Here is a 19,295-nt window from a genome sequence, read left to right as displayed (position 1 = left end):
CCACTCCTCCTCTCTCCCTCCTCCAGTACTTGCCATTCGCATCTTTTCAATATCTATAATGTAATTTTACAACATTTTTTCTATTTGATTATTATTTTCGTGTGTCATAAAATTCAACAAGGTTTTAACCAAATAAGTCTTGAGTCTTTTTGTGAAATTAGTTAATTTTGAAATATGGTGCCTGGCGGTGTGTGGCAACTTAATCTTCGGTGTGCGTGCGTTCGTGAGTCATTTCTGTGTCCAGTTGTCGTTGTGAGCCGAAGTGAGACGGAAGGAGCGTTACACTGTGATACGGAATCTCTATATTATCTGTTTGTGCTCCAGGCTGTGCCGTGTGATTGCTCCAAAGGCTTTGTTCCCCTAGTGGAGAGTTGTTGGTCTGTAGAAAGACCGACCAGTGTAGTGAATAAGTGTCGTTTTAGCTGTTAGTGGCGGCCATGTGGTGGGGCTCGAAGAGGAACACACATCCACTGTGGAGTAGGAATCTATAAACCTCACCCCTCCCTCCTCCTCTCCCTCCACCACCACTACCACCACCACCTCGACGCTACCACCACTACCACCTTCTGTCTCTTCTTTCTCCTCTGTTCCTTCTTCCTACCCCTCCTTAAACTCCTAATATTGCCGTGCTGAAGAAAAGAATACCAACATTGGAGTGTACGTTGAAGACTGAGCAGTGCAATATAGTAGCCACGCCTCGGTTTGATAAGGTAAGGTTAGCTGTAGCCACAAGCGGCTGGGAGTGAGGTGGAGACTTACTGTAATTTACGGAGTGTCACTGCCTGGGTGTATATATGTGTGTGTAGCTCTTACTTGCCCTAGTGCACCACAATTATTGTGGCATTCGACGGCATACATCACTGTCTGGCTGGAATGGAACAGCGAGAATAGAACAAATTAAAACGATGCTAGGGCAGGCTTGCTCGCCTCTCCCAGTCCCCACCGAAGTAGTCGGTGATCAATGGTTGTACCGTAAGTTTTGATAGGAAAAATTACGATGAAATTGTTAAGAGACCGTCGATTTCTGACCAACAGCGACTGAAATTATCCAGATTGCTTATCATATATGAAGAGCAGGCTAATTGTGGTATACTTCGTTTGTGTGTTGCCGGTCCGCAGACTTATTCGTGACTTGGAAATTTTGAAGAATGACAGGCCGTTTAGTTAATTTTTGCAGGTCTGTGGCCAGAAACCTTGTTTCAAATGACGGTTAGTTTTCTTAATGTCGATTAGTTTTTTTTTTCCACAGAATATAAATTATTAACTATGTGGTCCTGGTCGATTAGTTGTGTAAGCAATTTCGTCATTTATAGCGAAGCTCAGGCTGGGCAGAAATGTGAATAAATTGGGTTGAATATTCCATTATTTGATTAAAAACTGTGTAACGGTGTTGGGGAAATGTTATAACTTGCGTTGCTAAAATTTATTTGCTTTTCTTAAACACGATGTGGTTTGAATTGTAAGCCTATTTTAGCCCATCGATGCGTTGAACTGAATAAAGTGCTTAAAGTGGTACACGGGTGAAGTATGTATTGTAAGAGGTTTTCAAAATATTTTCTTCCTTCAATTGGTTAAAATACTCAGTGTTGCCTTCGATTGTTCCATTAGTAGTAGTTTGAATTTGACTTCTTGCTAAACTGCCCAAACCAAACCGACAGAGTAGATTGTCGTATCTGCTTCCTAATGCATATTTGTAAATGTGATATTTGTATTGGGTGTGGACTTCTAAGTGTGATATTTTTTCTTGTCGGAGATTTTTCCCACTAAAGCCCAGGTTTGCCAAACGTTGCACGGTTTTTGTTCGACGGAAGAACTTGGGTAAGGAAAGAGCTTAAGTTTTTATCGATTAACCCCGTCGACCTTGTGACGACTTTCGTATATTTTGTTTTGACTGTCGTCAGGTGATTTTATTCAACGTACGAACGTGGGAATGTGCCAAATATCTTAACCATCTTCAACCTGTTGACGGCTATTACTGTGTTCAAAGAAATACTGCCAAACGATTTTGATCGATGGTTAAACGCCCATAACTATCTGAGGGTTTATATTACTAATCAACCTTAGTAAAACGCTTCGAATTTGTAATGTCAGTAACTGTGTTTTTCCAGATAACTTGTGACCTCAAACTAATGGAGTTTTAAGTCCTGCAAACCACCGATTGTTTGTCGCCAATAACAAAGCTTATTTTAGCTGGCGTCAATTGATTTATGCCAGCTTTAGGAGATAATTTGAGTTGAGAACTTTGCCCTGGGTATGTGTGTGTCTACACTTCGACCAGCCGACTCTCTTCTATTGTGGTTAATGCCTGGCGTTTTGCAGTTAGCGACACTGATTAAGTCATCGAATTGAAAAAGATTAACCTTTGTTCCTGTCGCTTTGTCCGTGATACTCGAGTTTTGTCAACCTTTCTCCTGGCGATTTTATTCATCGTTAGGGACTCGAAACTGAATGGACTCGCCTGACGACAGCTTAAATAATCGAGTTTAACGTAGCGGAAGGATTAAGATTACTCTGTGACGCTTTTGTGTCGCTAAATGGTTTTAAGGGGTATTCCGATCAAAAGGGACCTGTCTCCACGCACACATACACACACACACACACACACCGTTCATGCCTGTGATTTAATTTATTCAGGTTAACTTCAGTTTTTTCATACTGAAAAGGTTAAGGTATATGACGTCGAAGGTCTGGCGTGTGAGTGTATAGAATAGTCAAGCGAAATCAATGCTAAGTTGCAAAAGTGCCACGCATTATGAGAGGAATTTATCGTAATAAGTTATGGGGACGAATTAAATCGCTTAGCAGCATTGCGACCCGATAAGGAATGGGTTGATGTAGGTGAAGCTGTAACCTGAGTGCTACAAAAAATTATAAAACTTCAGTGCTTCAGAGATGAATAACATCGTCTGACGACATCCAAGATAAAAGGGAAATTGTCACAAAGCACGGAAGGGGTCCCCCCCCCTCCCCCGAAGAGACGGACGCCGGTAAGGATCATCGGATCATCTCCCTCCACGTCCGTTATCAAAACTAGTCACCGCCCTCGTCTCCATCTGTAGGTGCAACCCCAAGGGGCAGACGCTCGGTTCCAGGACGTGGTAATCAGTCACTTTAGAGTATTATTATCCCAACCGGTGACTCGTCATAACTAAACAGTTTTTTGTAGAGGATAGTGATATAGCAATAGGGAAGTTTTTGACGTTTGAAGTTATAGAAGAGTAAACATATTCAGTAATTTATTTTAAAAAAAAGGGGGAAAAATTGAGGTGCTGGAAAGAATAATCCGCCGGTAAGACCTCTTATCTACACAAGATCGCATAAATGGCCGAACAAGTTTCTACACAGGGATCTACGAGGACGAAGACCGTTGCCTGCTTCTGTGGGGCTGCGGGTTTCCGGTCTATGCAACTTCAGGGAATGGTGAACATGACGATTCTCTTCGGTTTAGGATCTTCACTGGTTGGAAGAATCAACAGGAATGTCTTGTTTCACATGAATATAATGCGTCAGGCGATGTGGATCATTTGTAACACACACACACACACACACACAGTGGTGGATGTTTGGTATAAATTGGACTAAACAATAGTGTGTGCAAACACCATACAAGAATTTAAGAACAAACTAGATATTGTGAGATACAGAGACGGGTCACTACGAACATAGCTCCCCTTCCCGTATAATACAGCTAGGTAAATACACACACACACACACACACACACACACACACACACACACAAACACACACTGATCAGTTGTAGAAGTTCCCCTTCCACAATGGTCAATTGTAGAATATTCACCTTAACTACACTTAGCTGTATAATTTTCCCCACGACACTGACCAACTGTAGAATCTCCACCCGTATTATCATAAGTTTGGTTAGGTTAGGTTATTTATCGCGAGCCACGATCATCTGTGAAATACCTCAGCAATAGTTGTACATTCTCTACCCCCAAGCACGTGTAGGAAGGGAACTTCTACAATCTATCCTGCGATTTTATTCAGCTTCAAAGCCTTGTCACTGGAAGTGGTGAATCGAAGTAGATTTAAACCCTTTCCTAAGCAAAGAGTATCCGACAACTAAATAGAATCTGCTGGGGTTAGCTAGGATTCAAAATGGCAAGCAGGCGGGGGACAACTGTACATGGACAACCTGTATGGCTTGGTGCCGTCTTCCTGTGATTATCTCTCGCTGTATCCTGTGTTGTCTCCAATCTGTGAAGCTATTTTTATCGCTAAAATATTGACTAAGAACAGTCACCTTCCGGCCATCCGTGAGCTGATAGATAAATGCCACAAGAATGTCGACGAATTTTGACAGCCAGCTATACGTAAGTCACTAAGTATAGCAACATGTTTTACTCTGCCGGTTCCTTAAACAAATCATTGTTTGCCGTTAGCACTGGTCATAGTCAATACCAGTTGTGGATTGTCACCAGAACTAAATGTCTTAAGTGGTGCAGAGTTGTGACATTTGCCACGAAGATCTAGACAAGAAAGAATTGTGTTAGCTTATCACACGGACCAAGGTAACTGCCTAGGCCTTAGCGAAGTGCCTAGTGCCGTAACTCCTATTACATACCCACGTTGGGAGAGTTATCGTAACGCCGTTCAGATGTTGGTTAGTGGCATCGTGACAACGCGTCCTCAGACGAGCAGTCGCATTTCTGGTCACGTCGGGGCGTGGGCCACTAATATGTGGCCAAGAATGTGGTCGTTTGTCTTGGAATATGTCTTCGAAATGCAAAGTAACCTCCTTCGCTAACTGCGTTAGGGTTAGACTGGAAATATGACCGCTAGCGGAAGCCGAGGGTAGTGAGGATTGTTTTGATCATTAGCATTTGTCACAGAGAGTTGGAATTGAGAGCCTGTCTATCGTCACTTATCCCACCTTCAGCCCCCTTGAGAACACTCCAACGTTGAATTAAACCGTATTGCATCCACTAACAACTAGTTTTTAGTATATAACCTCACTCAGGAAACTCATTAGCCCTACTAGATGTTCATGGGTTCAATGGATTAATGGTTAAAGCCGCTCATGCTTAAGTGTAGCGGGTTAAACTGAATATGTTGGTAATTAGTGCATTGACACTAGTAGTATTACAGACACTCCATATCGTAACTAATTCTATCCGTTGTGAATCCATATTTGCCAAGTTTGAATAGTATTATTACGAGTTAATGCCGTGGTCATTTATTTCAGATCTATTTAAACCTTAATCAGGTTAATCCCGCTATCTCGTTATGCCACTCTCGCCCCCTTTTATCAAAAGCGGACAGTTGGGGCAATTAGAACTGTTTAGGAATAAGCTTGGATTTTGGGACTCGTATGTTTTTAGACCCTCAGTATTAGGTTTAATTTATTTTTGTCCCTTTACGTCAGTTCTTATAACTTCATCGTTATGTGTTAACTAAACAAAATGACTTAACTGCGTCAACATACCAAAGCGGTTAAACAAGACGGTTCTGATGTCAGGGTTGTAGGTCCCTGTTCTCCCAAGCTGCTATGTTAGTGATCTATTCATCACTGTTAAGGTAGTGGGAACTGTTGAACATGTATATTCGGGGTTGAGTTCAGCAAACCCATAGTACGATGGCCTGTTTTCGTGGAGTTGTGGCCGAATAGCATGGCTGCTATTGTAAATCCAGGAGGTATGTATTTCCAAATGCCAAAGAAACTAATGGTGTTTGTTTTTATATATTTCACTTGTGATTTGTATGTCAATTGTCTTGGTGTTGCGAGACGGAAAAGACGAAAAAAATCTATATGAAAGGTGATATGAATTTAAATTCGTAAATGGAAAACATCAACGAAAAGAAAGTATGAAAGTGAGACAAGTCACCCTTGTGCAGACGTCAATTGATGGGCGTGGTTAAAATTTGTTTTCCTGTAGTCATAACATTAGCATTCTGACTGCCGGGGTGGGTGGGGGTGGGGCTTGCGTCAGAAAAGTGAAAGGGGTAATTTGAAACTGTTGTGTGTCGGAGCCGATAACTAGCGTTTCTATCCTTTGGAGTTTGGAGGCAATATTGCGCAGATTTTTTATTTTATTATTATTATTTGTTTATTTTATTAATTCATTTATATTTTAACTTGGAGATCGTCTCTCTCACGCAGCTGCTCGTGGTGGAAAAAAATAAACACTCAGATTCTTGAGCTGCCAGATTTATTGCTCTTTATTGAGCCGTCTCGAGCGGTCGTGATTATGCCAGTGTGTACAGCATCCAGGATATTTTTGTCTGTTTATCCTGATTTTTTTTTACCGTCGTGTTCACAGTATGCAGCAAGCTGTGTTTATGATCGAAGCTAAGTTTACACAGACTGAAAGTACCGGTCGGGCTTTTAAGGCCTTGTTCTGGAATACGTCTTGCCAGCGTTGTAGTTCGGATTTTAGTGTTTAGTACACACTAAGACACGGCAGCGATGTTAGTGGCTGAACATATCTTTTGTTTATGACTTGTCTCTGCATTGCAAACGTGTTTGTGTGCGTTTTGTGTATTTTGTGTGTTTAGTGTGTATTGTGTACTAAAACAACGATGAGTGTAGGAGGAAGTTTGCCATGTTTTATTGTTTGTGATTGTAGTGGTTCTAGGAACTCCATGCTCTGCGTTTAAGTTTTTTAAAGGAATATGTCTTCCAACACAAATTCGTTGTGCTTTTGGTGTGATATATATATATATATATATATATATATATATATATATATATAATATGTGTATATATACATATATCTATATATGTATATATATATATATATATGTGTATATATATATATATATGTATATATATATATATATGTGTATATATATATATATATATATATATATATATAATGTGTGTGTGTTTCAAAGAAATGGTATATTGGGGAGTTCTTCAGAAGTGTATTTATAATTGGTGTTCATGTGTATTGGTATGGACAGATACCAGTACCACAAATGGAAAGGAAGAAATACACACAAAAAACATGACTCAAGTAGTAATAGGACTTTTTTATATTTGTATTTTTATAGAATTCACCAACAGTATCAGGAAAACCAGTGCAGTTAAAGAGAACTTAATTTTCATGGACTGGAGCATTTTAAAAGAAAAAATCTTGTTTTTTACCTGCATTTTGGGAAAATAGGTGCGCACGACCGGCTTAGGGGAGGGGAAACAAAAGACAATAAAACGGTTACAGTTTAGGAGGGGTCGTTACAAAGGCTTCCCCTCCTCCTCCCACTCCCCCTCCTCCTCCCACTCCCCCTCCTCCTCCCACTCCCCCTCCTCCTCCCACTCCTCCCACTCCACCTCCCCCGACGCTCAACTGAAACTAATCTCGTATGATTCCATGACCCTTTGTTGAACAGCCTTAATGTTGTCCACGGTTTGATTCCAAAGACAACTGGTGACTGCCCCGTGCCCGTGCAGTCCCAGGTAATGGCTCTCTCTCTCTCTCTCTCTCTCTCTCTCTCTCTCTATATATATATATATATATATATATAGATATTCTGACAGGTTGATGTAAGCGGAATAGGAAACACAGGAGTCTTGGTCTTGAGTTTATTCCTGACTAGTTTCGCAGGTATGCTTTTTCAAAGCATACCTGCGAAACTAGTCAGGAATAAACTCAAGACCAAGACTCCTGTGTTTCCTATTCCGCTTACATCATATATATATATATAATATATATATATATATATATATATATATATCACTTCCTCTCTCCCCACTCTATAACTTAACTCACCTTCCTCCCCCTCACCTATCTCCCCTTCCTCTCTCCCCCATCCTCTCCTGTATCATCTCTTCTCTCTGCTGCCCCCTCCTATGTGTTCTGTGCATGTGTTTGTGTGTGTGAAGCCTGAAGTTCTCATTGGAGGAAGTTCCAGCCGTCGGATGTACTGAAATTGTTCTCGCCTGTAGCCTGAAAATAGCGTTGACAGTTTTAGCGACCCAGTCGACGAATTAGCTGTGGTATATTCCTTTGTTTAGTCTTGTTTTCAACAAAAGCGAGAGCAATTACATTCTGGAAACCTTTTAAAGGCTGTTCAATATTGCAAGATATATTTTTTCAAAGATGGTGCCAGTTCCACGTAGTGCCGTAAACGTAAAATTTGTTTTTATTATTTGTTTATTTAGAATTAATTTGTTTATTTTTATCGATGAAGATGTAATCGCACGAGGACAGCTGGTACAAGAGGAAAAGTGCCACCCTGGACAGAAGGTGTAGAGTAAATATATTTTATTTATCTTATTTTTATTATATGTTTTCCATGTCAGCTGTGTTTGTGTGAATTGTATGCAAAATTGGTGGTATGAACAATAGAAGTTATTGGGATTTGGATTCACAAAAAAAACATCCTCTTCTTCCTCTTCCTCGTCTTACTCGTCTTCCTCCTTTTCTTCCTCATTTTACTTGTCTTCCTTCTCACTTCCTCGTCTTTCTCTTTCCATTACTTCCTCTTCTTCCTTGTCTTCCCCCTCCTCCTCCTCTTCCTCGTCTTCCCCCTCCTCATCTTCCTCCTCCTCATCTTCCTCCTATTCTTCCTAGCCCTATTCTTCCTCGTCTTCCCCCACCTCGTCTTCTTCCTAGTCTTCCTAGCCCTCTTCTTCCTCGTCTTGTTCCTCCTCTTCCTCCTCCTGTTAGGGTTGATCCTGTGTAGGTGGTTGGAACCTCTGGCACGCCCCGGCAGAAACCTCCCGAGAGGTAAACAGTTTCTGTGTTGGTATGAAGTTCTAACCTTTCCCCTTCCTTAGGGGGAGGGAATGTCACAGATTTTTATCCATCACTCATGGCGTGAGGCCCAGCTGGAGGCGTGGGTGACGTAAAACGTGCACCTCAGGTGGTCCTGGTCGAGCCGCAGCTGGTGGTGCTCTGAACACAACAGATTCGCCACCTTTTTTCTCGCAAGACGGATCGTCAAGGGTTGGAATCCCGCCTTCCTTTTTTTTTTTTTTTATATATATTATTGTTAACTGTCTTTGGCGGGTTTGGAATCAGTGGTCGTGCTAATGGTACAATTATTCTTCATCCAGTTTTGGCAAATCTTGGGGAATATACCAAAGTGATAAGAAAGGATTTGAAAGATGAGTTGCCCACACTGTGATGCACAGTCCCAGCTGGTCTGGAGAGACTTATGTCCACGTGACCACAGTAGGTCACCACGGCGAGTCCCACAGGATTTGCACTACGGGAGGAAAGCCTCTTCCCGCACAAACTCCCCCGGCCGCCGAGATCGGGATCCCGACGTCCTCTCGCGGCCTTAGTTCGCTGGGAACGCCGTCTGCCGCCCAAACATTGATTCGGCCGGAGCAGGTTGTGTTGGGTTGCGGATAGAGCTGGGGCCTACTGAGTGCTCCTCGGGTCCGCCCGCCCGCCCTCCTCCCGCCGAGGTTGTGGTTTTGTCACCGGCTTCGGTCCCAACCTGGCTTTCGTCACGTATCCCAGGTTCTTATGTGTTGCTGTTGCTCAGTCGCGAGGAGATCCATGTTCCACACTGATTTAAATCGTTAAACATCCACTAAACACCACTAGTTTTCGGTCCGTAGCACCCCTGTGCCGCCCCCGCCACCCTTTGGGACACAGATTATCACTAACCTAGTGGTACCAAACCACTAAGTCGGTACACTAACTAACATTCTGGCGGCAACTAAGACCAAGCGGTCATCAAGATGGATCCTTTCTTTGTCGAGTTGGTTCCTTCCCCCCACATTTAGCTGGATAGAATAGTCTGATTGCATCTAGAATAATTAGAAAACTAGAATGCAACGAAGAGGTTAGTGTGTGTGTGTTAACGTTTAAAACGTTACCAAATTTATATAACCGAACTAGTATTTCTGAGGACAATCTCAAGGTATTCTTGGTCCACAGCCCCTGTCCTTTATATTCCATGATAACAGCTGAATAACCCTGCTTGCGTTGATTCCATTTTGGTATGTTTGTGTATCATCAAGGGTGTATTGATAATTAGCAGAAATAACACGCGAGGACTAACGACGGGTGGTCCTGTGACAGACGTCACAGAGAAGCATCTCCCTACCACCCATCTCGAAAACCCATCAACACCCTGTCTGGAGGTGGAGCCCCGAGGGTTGGCATTCCGTCACCGGACTGAACCCCAAGAATTCAGAAATCTAACAACAATGATAACTATATTCCTTCTACTTCTCCTTATAATGAGATCTGACAACCGGTGACTGATCTTTGCGTCTTGCAAATATAAATCGGTAGTATCGAAATAAACCCGTACTTCTACATCACAGGGAGATGTCTAGAGTTTCTTTCTGGTCCAAGGACCGTTGCCAGCCACAGTGGGGCTGTGGGTCTTCAGTGAGAATGACTTGAGCCAGCAGTTATTATCTATTGGTGATAATTTGTATTCTGACGTGTCCATTTATCTAATCTAATCTCCAGCTCATGACGGTGAGGTCCATTGGCACGGGAATGTTCATTGTGTTCGTGTAACTTCAGACTTGTTCAAAGTTCTGGGTTGAACTTAGTTTTGGTGAACGCCTGCATGGTGATGAACTTCTGGTTTTATCCTGCTTGATGTTGGATTATTTGTATTCAGCTGAGGTAGGGCGTTGTAGTGAAGGTGTGTGTGTGTGTGTGTGTGTGTGTGTGTGTGTTCACTTGATATAGAGCCAACAAACGAATTACAAAATAACCTGCGACAGGAGATTGCCCACCAGGACAGAAGCGCTGGTGAACTACAGTCCATAACAACAACAACACTTGATGTGGAGTTTCATTTGGCATAATTTGGCCAATCGCGGAACTTATGTTGTCAATACAGTGACGTAATCTGACTCCTGCACCAGTCAAGGACGAGGTTGGTTGCCTACCTGAGGAGGACCCGGGTGGGGGGGAGGGTTAGACTCCAACCTCGAGGGTGAGGTAGGGGATGAGGGGGAGATCTCAATCGATCGTGAGTGCATTGGGGGGAAGAGAGCCATCCCTCTCCTCACAGAGGTGCTTAAAATTGATTGTCTTAGGTTGGGGGGGGGGGCTAAATCCACTGAGGATGGATGTGGGGGGGGGGAGCCACTGTATTGAAATGGTTAAATGAAAAGTATGTCCGTGGCTTGTGTCTGGCCTTGGAAATCCGTGCCCCTGATTTGTTTTACATAGTCGATCATCAGGGAATGTCGGTTCCTTTGAGCGTTCAATAGAATGCGTTCATTGACAATGGTACTTGTGTGTTGATGATTTCCTGTGAAACAATCCATTGATATTTGTTTTATATATATATATAATGATGTAATTGTTGGTGCATAGGCGTTTTAGGGTTTCTTTTGTCGGTGTGCGAACCCTTTTGGTAGTGGCGCCGCGTGTGGATGCCAAAGTTCATTTCGTAACGTTTATAGCCAAGATGTCATGTTCCATAGCCAGGGTGTTTGGCAGTGTTTATCACGGATTTGCTTATTCCTCGTCCTCTTCCTTCTCTGCCTCTTCCTCCTATATCTCGTCATCCTCTTCCTCTTCTTCCTCCTCCTCTTCTTCTTCCTCCTCTTTTCTACATTTTCCATGGAGGTCATATGGCCAGTTATTGTATAATATAATTGGTCATGGTAGTATGCACATGGAGTCTGCAAATTGACTAGAAAATTGATTTAAGGGAATTGACTGGATAGGTGTATAATGCTTTAGCAGCAAATATCAACATCCCCTAATGTGCTCTATTTTCCTTTGTTAGTATTTACTACATGAGTTAGAAAGTAGTACTATTTTCCAAGGACAAAAGTTAGCAGACATTCTCATGTTGAAAAACGTAGCCAATTGCATGTGATGTGAAGAACAAAGCCAGTTGCATGTGACGATACGATTTGTATTCGTTAGCATGGCCTTGGGTTCTCTGGGTACATATGAACTCTTGAGAAAGAAGGCGTATAGAGGGTTGGTAGCTTGAGATTGATCCGCTGTCAGAGACGATCAGGTCGTTCGAATTCTTCGATATTTTCGTGTGTCCCTTCGAAGTCTAGTCTGTAAAACTTCGTGGGGTTTAGTGTATTGAAATGATGATCCGTATGTAGTGGGAAAATAACACGTTTTTGATCTCAATAGTGGTGCATAAACCCGATGTGTTCGTCTCTCTCTCTCTCTCTCTCTCTCTCTCTCTCTCTCTCTCTCTCTCTCTCTCTCTCTCTCTCTCTAGGCTGTGACGTCAGAATTCTTGCTTCTTTGATCCCTGGGCTCGGTTACTTGCTCTCTTATCTTGTGGGAAAGGTGCAGGTTAAGACATGAATGCCTCGTTTTCGCCATGACTGTAATTGTGCGCAGCAGTGCTTTCCGATGGGAATGAGCCCGAGACAGCTCTCCTGCCCACGCACATACTACTTACGACACTCCACCCATGAGTGACGACGAAAGTGCTCCGGTGAAGTGTGACATGATGAGTGATGCTGGGAGGTAATGCTGAGGTCTCTGGCGCTGATGCCGCACACATACACACACACACATACACACACACAACACGCACACACATACACACACACGCGCGCGCGCGTAGGCCGTTTTAGCATCCGACAAGTTCATTGTTTCTGCCATAGAGTTGCCTAATGTTACTGATGTTCAGCCTTCTGTAAGGAAATAATATAAGCTAATGATTCCTTCTTTGTTTCAACAGGAAATATGGGAATAATGAGTTTGTCGCAGCGTGTAGTGTTGGATTGTGGGCGTCTTTAATTAGACCCTCTGTCGTCTCGACGCTTCGATTTGGTAGTTTCAGAACTGACGCGACAGTTTCTTAACGACCTTGTTTCCCTTGACAGTTGTGGACTCCCAAGGCACCGACAGGGCGCCCTCTACACTCGGAGGATCGTAACCCCGTCGCCCTCACTTCGTTCTAAACGAGGCTCTGCTGTCTGTAATTGAATAATGAGATAAATAGGGCGGTGTGGGTTGCGCGAGCTGGAGAGGAGACTGGCGTGGGAGTTCTTTCGTCCCAGGTCCATTCCCTGGCTTTATTCGTATACTTCGGGTCCCTTCTCAAAGCACCTCATGAGGCGTGTTCCTGCTATATTTTGAGGTCATTGTTGTCGATGTATTTCGTAAGCATATATATATATATATATATATATATATATATATATATATATATATATATATATATATATATATATAATTTATTTTTCCCCCGAAGGTGAAGACTGCACTGTGTTGATTTCAAAGTCAGGGAAGGGACCTTGTTGGAATGAATTCCCATGCGACTGAAAGATCCGGGGATGGAAGCGAGAATCTCCAGTGCGTGTCCGGACTTGTGGCCATCCGGGCAGGGCGTGGCATTGCTAAAAAAGGCTAAAGTGTGTGTGTGTGTGTGTGTGTGTGTGTGTGTTGAGGGGGGAGGGGGAGGGTATTGGAGTTCTCATACTCTTCTGCTTTGCGTTTTGACCTGTCAGTGGACAGTGACCGTACCTGGCGGACCTTGTTCGGCTGTTTTACCTCTCTCTCTCTCTCTCTCTCTCTCTCTCTCTCTCTCTCTCTCTCTCTCTCTCTCTCTCTCTCTCTCTCTCTCTCTCTCTCTCTCTCTCTCTCTCTCTCTCTCTCTCCACAGAAAGGGGAGTGTACGGCACGTGGAGAGTTTGTATCAGGCTAAGAGGAAAGGGAGAAAGTGACGAGGAGTGTTGAAGATCTACAGGGGGAAGTTTATGGCAAGGAGAGGACGGGGAAGGGAGGAAGGTATTGGAGCTTGATTTAGACGGATAGCGAGCCAGGGCGGCCGATTAGGACACGGCAGCGTGTACTGAACAGGAGTGGTTGGGGGCGAAAGGAGGGTTAATGTATTTTGTATATAAGGCCGAGTGACTCACCATAGTCTTGGATCACGTGTTGGACTTGTGATCGGCAGCTATCCTCCCCCCCCCCCGGAAAAAGAGCTCAGAGCTCATATATGACCGATCTATGGTGCTGTGACCTTACACGCACAAACACGCCCAACTCCCAGCCCACTAGAGCTGGAGTAACGACTCGCAGCGCAGCGATATTGAAATTTTATTCAGCCCTGGGTGGGATTCGAACCCGGACCGCCGTAGTGGCAGGCGGGAACTACCACTGCGCCACGAGTCGTGTGTGTGTGTGTGAGTGATATACATGTTACACCTAATTCACCAGAGTACCCGGGTGTCATGCCTGTTTCTAGGACTATAGGTCTTGTGTGACTGTGTGTAGAGGAGTGGTTTGTGTGCATAAACATAACCAGCCTTCCGAGGACGAGGCGAAGGGTAAGGACGTTCGACGAAGGAAGTCACTACCTTCATCTTATTATCTTTGCCGGCAGGTGATTTAATTCAATCCCCGTGGTAACCACTGGGTAGCGAGGGAAGCGCGGAGGCGACACTTCTTCGGGTGCGGACAGCCTCCAGTGTTGTCTTCGTCTCTGTGACGTCCGTCCAGACGAAAGCTAAGAGTAGTGTAGGTCCTTGATGGGAAATAAAGTGATGAATGGTCTAAACGTTTCGGTCCTTTTAGACATCTTCAGGGTACCATGACCATGAAGATGTCCAAACTGACGAAAGCTTTTAGAACATTCCTGCTTTATTTCATAGTGGTTTTGAGCTATATGTGTGTGTGTGTATATATATATATATATATATATATATGATTCGATTAAACGTCGCGAAACTCCCGTTATTAGGAGGCTAGGACGGTGCCTCTTCCAGAGGGCTTTGGAGCGTGAAATTTGATGAACCATGCTATTGGTCCAACTCGCTGGCGGCAGGGTTCGAACCGCCGTCTCCTTGACCTCCACAGCAAATAATGTGTGTGTGTGTATATATATATATATATATATGTGTGTGTGTATTGGTGCACGTAAGAGAGATCTAGTTGTTATGTTGAGGCAGCTGGAGGAAGGGGAGCTTCGAGGAATTCCTGATAGCTGAGGAACGTAGTTGTGGTTACAGGGGCGGATGCCAGGAGGAGCCGCTAAGGACTGTAGGGGGAACCCGGCGAGAAGGTGGAGGTGGTTGTGGTGGTGGAGTGGTGGAGGTGGAGTGGTGTGGAAATGGGTAGGGAGGGGTTAATGGCGGTAGCATGGGGGATGGGGGGACAAGGGAAGTTAGTGGACAGTCTGGAGAAGAGGGAAATGGGGGACTTTGATATATGTGTGTGGTGTGGGTTACCCTGTGTGCATGTCCCTACTCTGGATCAGGGCAAGTTAGGGAGGTTAAGGGGGAAGTCTCCTCGGAAGTCTGTGGTCAGGACTTGGGGGGGGTTAGGGGGGAGGCTATAAACGGTAGGGAGTGCAGCGATGGGGATCGTTAGGGAGGGGAAAATATGCCATTCATTGTGGCCTTGGATCACGTTCTGGGCCTCTGATCGACAGCTGTTATCCCCCAATGCGCACACACACTCCTACGGATGAGAGCTCAGAGTTCGTATGTAGGCCTTAAACACACCCATATATATATATATACTAGTCCCCTTGCTCAAGGGAGATAGTAATGACTTGGAATGTGAAGCTTTTAAAGCCTGATCAGGGGCCGATCTTAGGTCAGCGTCGTCGTGAGGCTTCGATGTTAACAGCAATCTGCAAGCACTGTCTGCATGTGTATATGTAGTTATATTGTGTAGGACGTAGCCAGGTCCACCGAATCCATTCCAAAATATCCGCGCGCGCGTGTACGTGCATATTAACATAATTATTACAGAAATCGAGCAACGCTCGTGTGGTCCCGTCTGTTATTCTCCAGGTTATTATACTTCATTTCAAAGTGTGTGCGCGCACGCGCGCCTGTGCGTGTGTAGGCGTATTACTCGGGATGAAGAAAGAAACCTGGCCGGTTGAGCCGGTTCGCGTGGGGAAGCGGGAGAGGATAGGCCTAAACGGCATCTCCTCCTTGGTCTCCGAGCAGCGGCAGCAGCAGCAGCAGCAGCAACCGCTCCTCCCGTTTGCCGGTTCCCACGCTCTCTCTCTCTCTCAATGCGCGCGCCCCCACACCTCTCACCCTCCCCTCCCCACGCCGCCTCCACCCCCCTATCCTCACCTTCCTGTCACACTACCTCATCTGATCGGCAGGGCCGCTGCCGTTCGTCCTATTCTTTCCTCGTCGTCCTCTTCTCCCTGTTCTCGTCGTTTCGTATCTCCCCCACTCTGCATCTTTCGTTCCACCTCTTGTTCCTTTTCCACACCTGTTCCTCCTCCTCCTCCACCTACTTTCCCCCCACCACCACCTCCTCCTCTCCCATACCTTTACCTCACTCTCCACTTCTTCCATCCGTTTCTCCTCCTTTTCGTGCACTTATTCTCCGTTTCCTCCTGTTGTTCCAATCTTGTTTGTGCCCCTCCGTCCCGAGACTGTTCGAGCCGTCTTCCCCCTCCCCCAGTACACCGTCGGCCCTCGTCCCCGTCCTTGTATTCCACCTCCACCTCCACAACATCCTCACCCCGGCAGCTCCACCTCGATTCTTCCAACCCGTTTCAGCATGACCCTGCCCTTATGGCGGGGGAGGGGGGGGGGCAAAGAGGGGGTGTATTCGTGCCATCTTTCCACTTGCAATACCCCCTCCCATATTCCCAGCTCTCTCTCTCTCTCTCTCTCGTGTGTGTGTGGGTGTATTTCTCCATATTTTTCTTATTTTGTTTTTCTTTCACATACACCTTGTCGGTCTCTGGATGTGTTTCCCCATATTTTTCTTTTTATTGTTTTCACACACACACACACACACACACACACACACACACACACACACACACACACACACACACAGTTTGCTTCACCCAGTCTCGCCTCTCAACATCCACTTGAGATCCACCTTTACCCCCCTTCTCCCACAGCCACGCCCGATCTTCTGCCTTAGCTTTGCATCTTGGTCGTCCCTTGCTTCGTTTTCTTCAGCCTTTTACTTCTACGTTCCACACTCGCGTTTAACCCCTCACAGCGCGGTGACGTCATCTGCATAATTTATTCTAGTTAATACTAAGCGATTTTATGAACTTGAGACCCGGTACCATCATATGTTAAATGAAGTCATTTAATACTAACCATAATGAAATTAATCGAGCATGTCTCATCACTACTGATCGTGTATGGGCGGTTTTAGTTTTGGCTGCATATAGGCGGTTGCGTATAAGGTTAATCGTCTCATTTTGTACCTACTCCACTTTCTCCTCCCCTCCCACATTTCCCTCTTTATTCCAACACATCCCCAATCTCCCCCCCACTTCCTCAATTTCATCCTCACTTTCCCATTCTACCCTCACACGCACTCACTCATCATCTCCCACATTTCTCCCTTCTCCCACACTCCCTTGCCCTTTCTCCTTCAAACTTCAACCTCGTCTCGAGTAGTAGCAATGCCTTGGTTGTCAACCTCCAAATAAGCTGGGATTTTATTCACTCATAGGTCATCCTTGTCGTAATGCAATGGCCAACAAATACAGACGATTCGATTATGTTGATGATAAACAAGTATGAATATGAACTTACATAATCGTATTGTTGTTATGGTCTGTGGTTTACTAGTGGTTCCATCTTAATTGTAATATACAGGATAGATATGCTCGTAAGGTGCTGTTTTTTGTGACTCGAATTGTCTTAGCTGAAGAAATCCACTAATGTTGTCTACCAGGAATATTCTTTGAATTTATTCCACAAAATAATGTTATCTTCCCGGGAAAATATAATTGTGTGTCATGGCAAATGTCATGAGACGACCAAAAAGAATGGGAAGATTCTCTTGCAGAAGAAAAAGCTAATACCCTGTACACATACGATTCACAACGAAAATACACAATAGAATTAAAGGTTGGTTCTTTGACTGATGTCTTACACGCGCGCGCGCGCGCACACACAAACATACACACAGACACACACACACGCACACGAGAGAGGGAGAGAGAAAGAGTGAATTCGTATGGAAAGATGCTTTGTAAAAATCGTAATTTAGAAACAAGCTATTGCTCAGACAAAGAAAGGAAAACAATATGGCAAAAGGTCATTGTTGCATACAATAACAGAAATGGAATGTCCTGGCAGAATCCGTAGTCTAACGAGTTGAAATAATAAACAAAATGACAATATGTCAAGATCAGTTTCTCAAACAGTGAAATAAATGAAATGTACTGTAATAACGCTTAGCATAACAACATTGAAAAGGAATATATTTCATGCAAAAGACTGAAAACTGTAGAAAATTATTGGAACGAACGCCCGACAAAGAAAAATACGCCAAGACTTCAAATAAACGGTCATACGAGTTTCTTCTACACACCAAAGCGTATCCAGTTTTGCATTGTCTAGTCTCAGAATCATTAATAGGAATTTTTGTAGATAAATAAATGAACAATAGGGGTCGATAGATTGAATAAGCGAATGGTTACTGTACATGAATATGTAAATAGATAAATTTAATAATATTACATGGAAAAATAAATAAGCATTCATCATCAAACACATCTGAACAAAATAGCTCGAAATAAAACAACTCCATTCGTACACCGAAAAGTTATTATAGACAAAGGATTTACAGTTTGAGTTGAGTTAAGAAACACTGAGACAAAATACAATTTCTGTAACACAGTAACAGGTATACATCTGTCTGGTAAAAATGCTTCTTCAAAACGTCAGTATCGTGGTGACGGTTGTAGGGACAAGCTGCCAAATTGCCCTGGGATGGTTAGCATACAATGTAAAGAAACTCTCAGCTCGCCTTGTCGAGTAAAGCCTCCCAAAGAAGGTTCTGACTTCGGGGACGATGTAGCCGTGAAGTTGAGTTTGCACAGGTGTCGTTTGTGTTTGCAGTCCGTGATGCTCTTGGTTGGGCCGGCCGGTTGGTGGGGTAGGTTTCGTTTCGTCGGAGCTCCCAGCTTCTAGGTGCCTGTAGACTGTTTACGTGAGTCTTGAAGTAATGTTTTCCTAAAACGTAGATCTTTCTCGAGGTTTGTCTGTGCACAGCTTCGGGCAGACATCTTTGTCGAAGCTTTTGTAATCATTTGTGTGCGCGTGTGAAGTGGATTTGTGGGCATTTGTTGTTTGTATGTATATATCCTGTATTTCTCAGGGCGCCCGCGTTTTTTTTTCTACACGAATTACTTTTGCTGTCACACACGTCTCTCCGTGCCCTTCTCGCGTTGCTTTGTTAACATCACTTTCTCTCCCGCATGCTTTCTGCTCCATGCACTGTTACACATTTGCTTGTCTGCTATGCTTTGTGTACACGCGCCGGTGTGTGTAACATTTACCGTTGGTCTAGTGAGTACACGCACGGTTGTGTGGTTGTGTAAAACGCGTCAAATGTGCCAAACATGCTCAGGATGGCATGAGGTACTCTGCTGAGAGTCCTGTGTGTCGCTCCTTCAAAGCTCTTACATTTAT

The 19,295-nt window shown here is 44.2% G+C and overlaps 1 protein-coding gene across 1 annotated transcript in view; it reads left to right on the top strand.

The window, feature by feature from the left end:
- The first annotated feature begins 230 nt into the window (after window positions 1-230).
- The window catches only part of PlexA (plexin A), a 303,139-nt gene continuing 284,074 nt past the window's right edge, over window positions 231-19,295 (top strand). Inside the window, 1 exon segment of the mRNA XM_076175436.1 lies at window positions 231-710. The gene's annotated coding sequence lies outside the window, so the exon portion shown is untranslated.

Source organism: Oratosquilla oratoria, chromosome 37, assembly GCF_046742065.1.
Source record: "Oratosquilla oratoria isolate Oo_2021 chromosome 37, ASM4674206v1, whole genome shotgun sequence".
Lineage (NCBI taxonomy): Eukaryota > Metazoa > Arthropoda > Malacostraca > Stomatopoda > Squillidae > Oratosquilla > Oratosquilla oratoria.
This window is presented reverse-complemented; position numbering and strand designations above follow the sequence as displayed.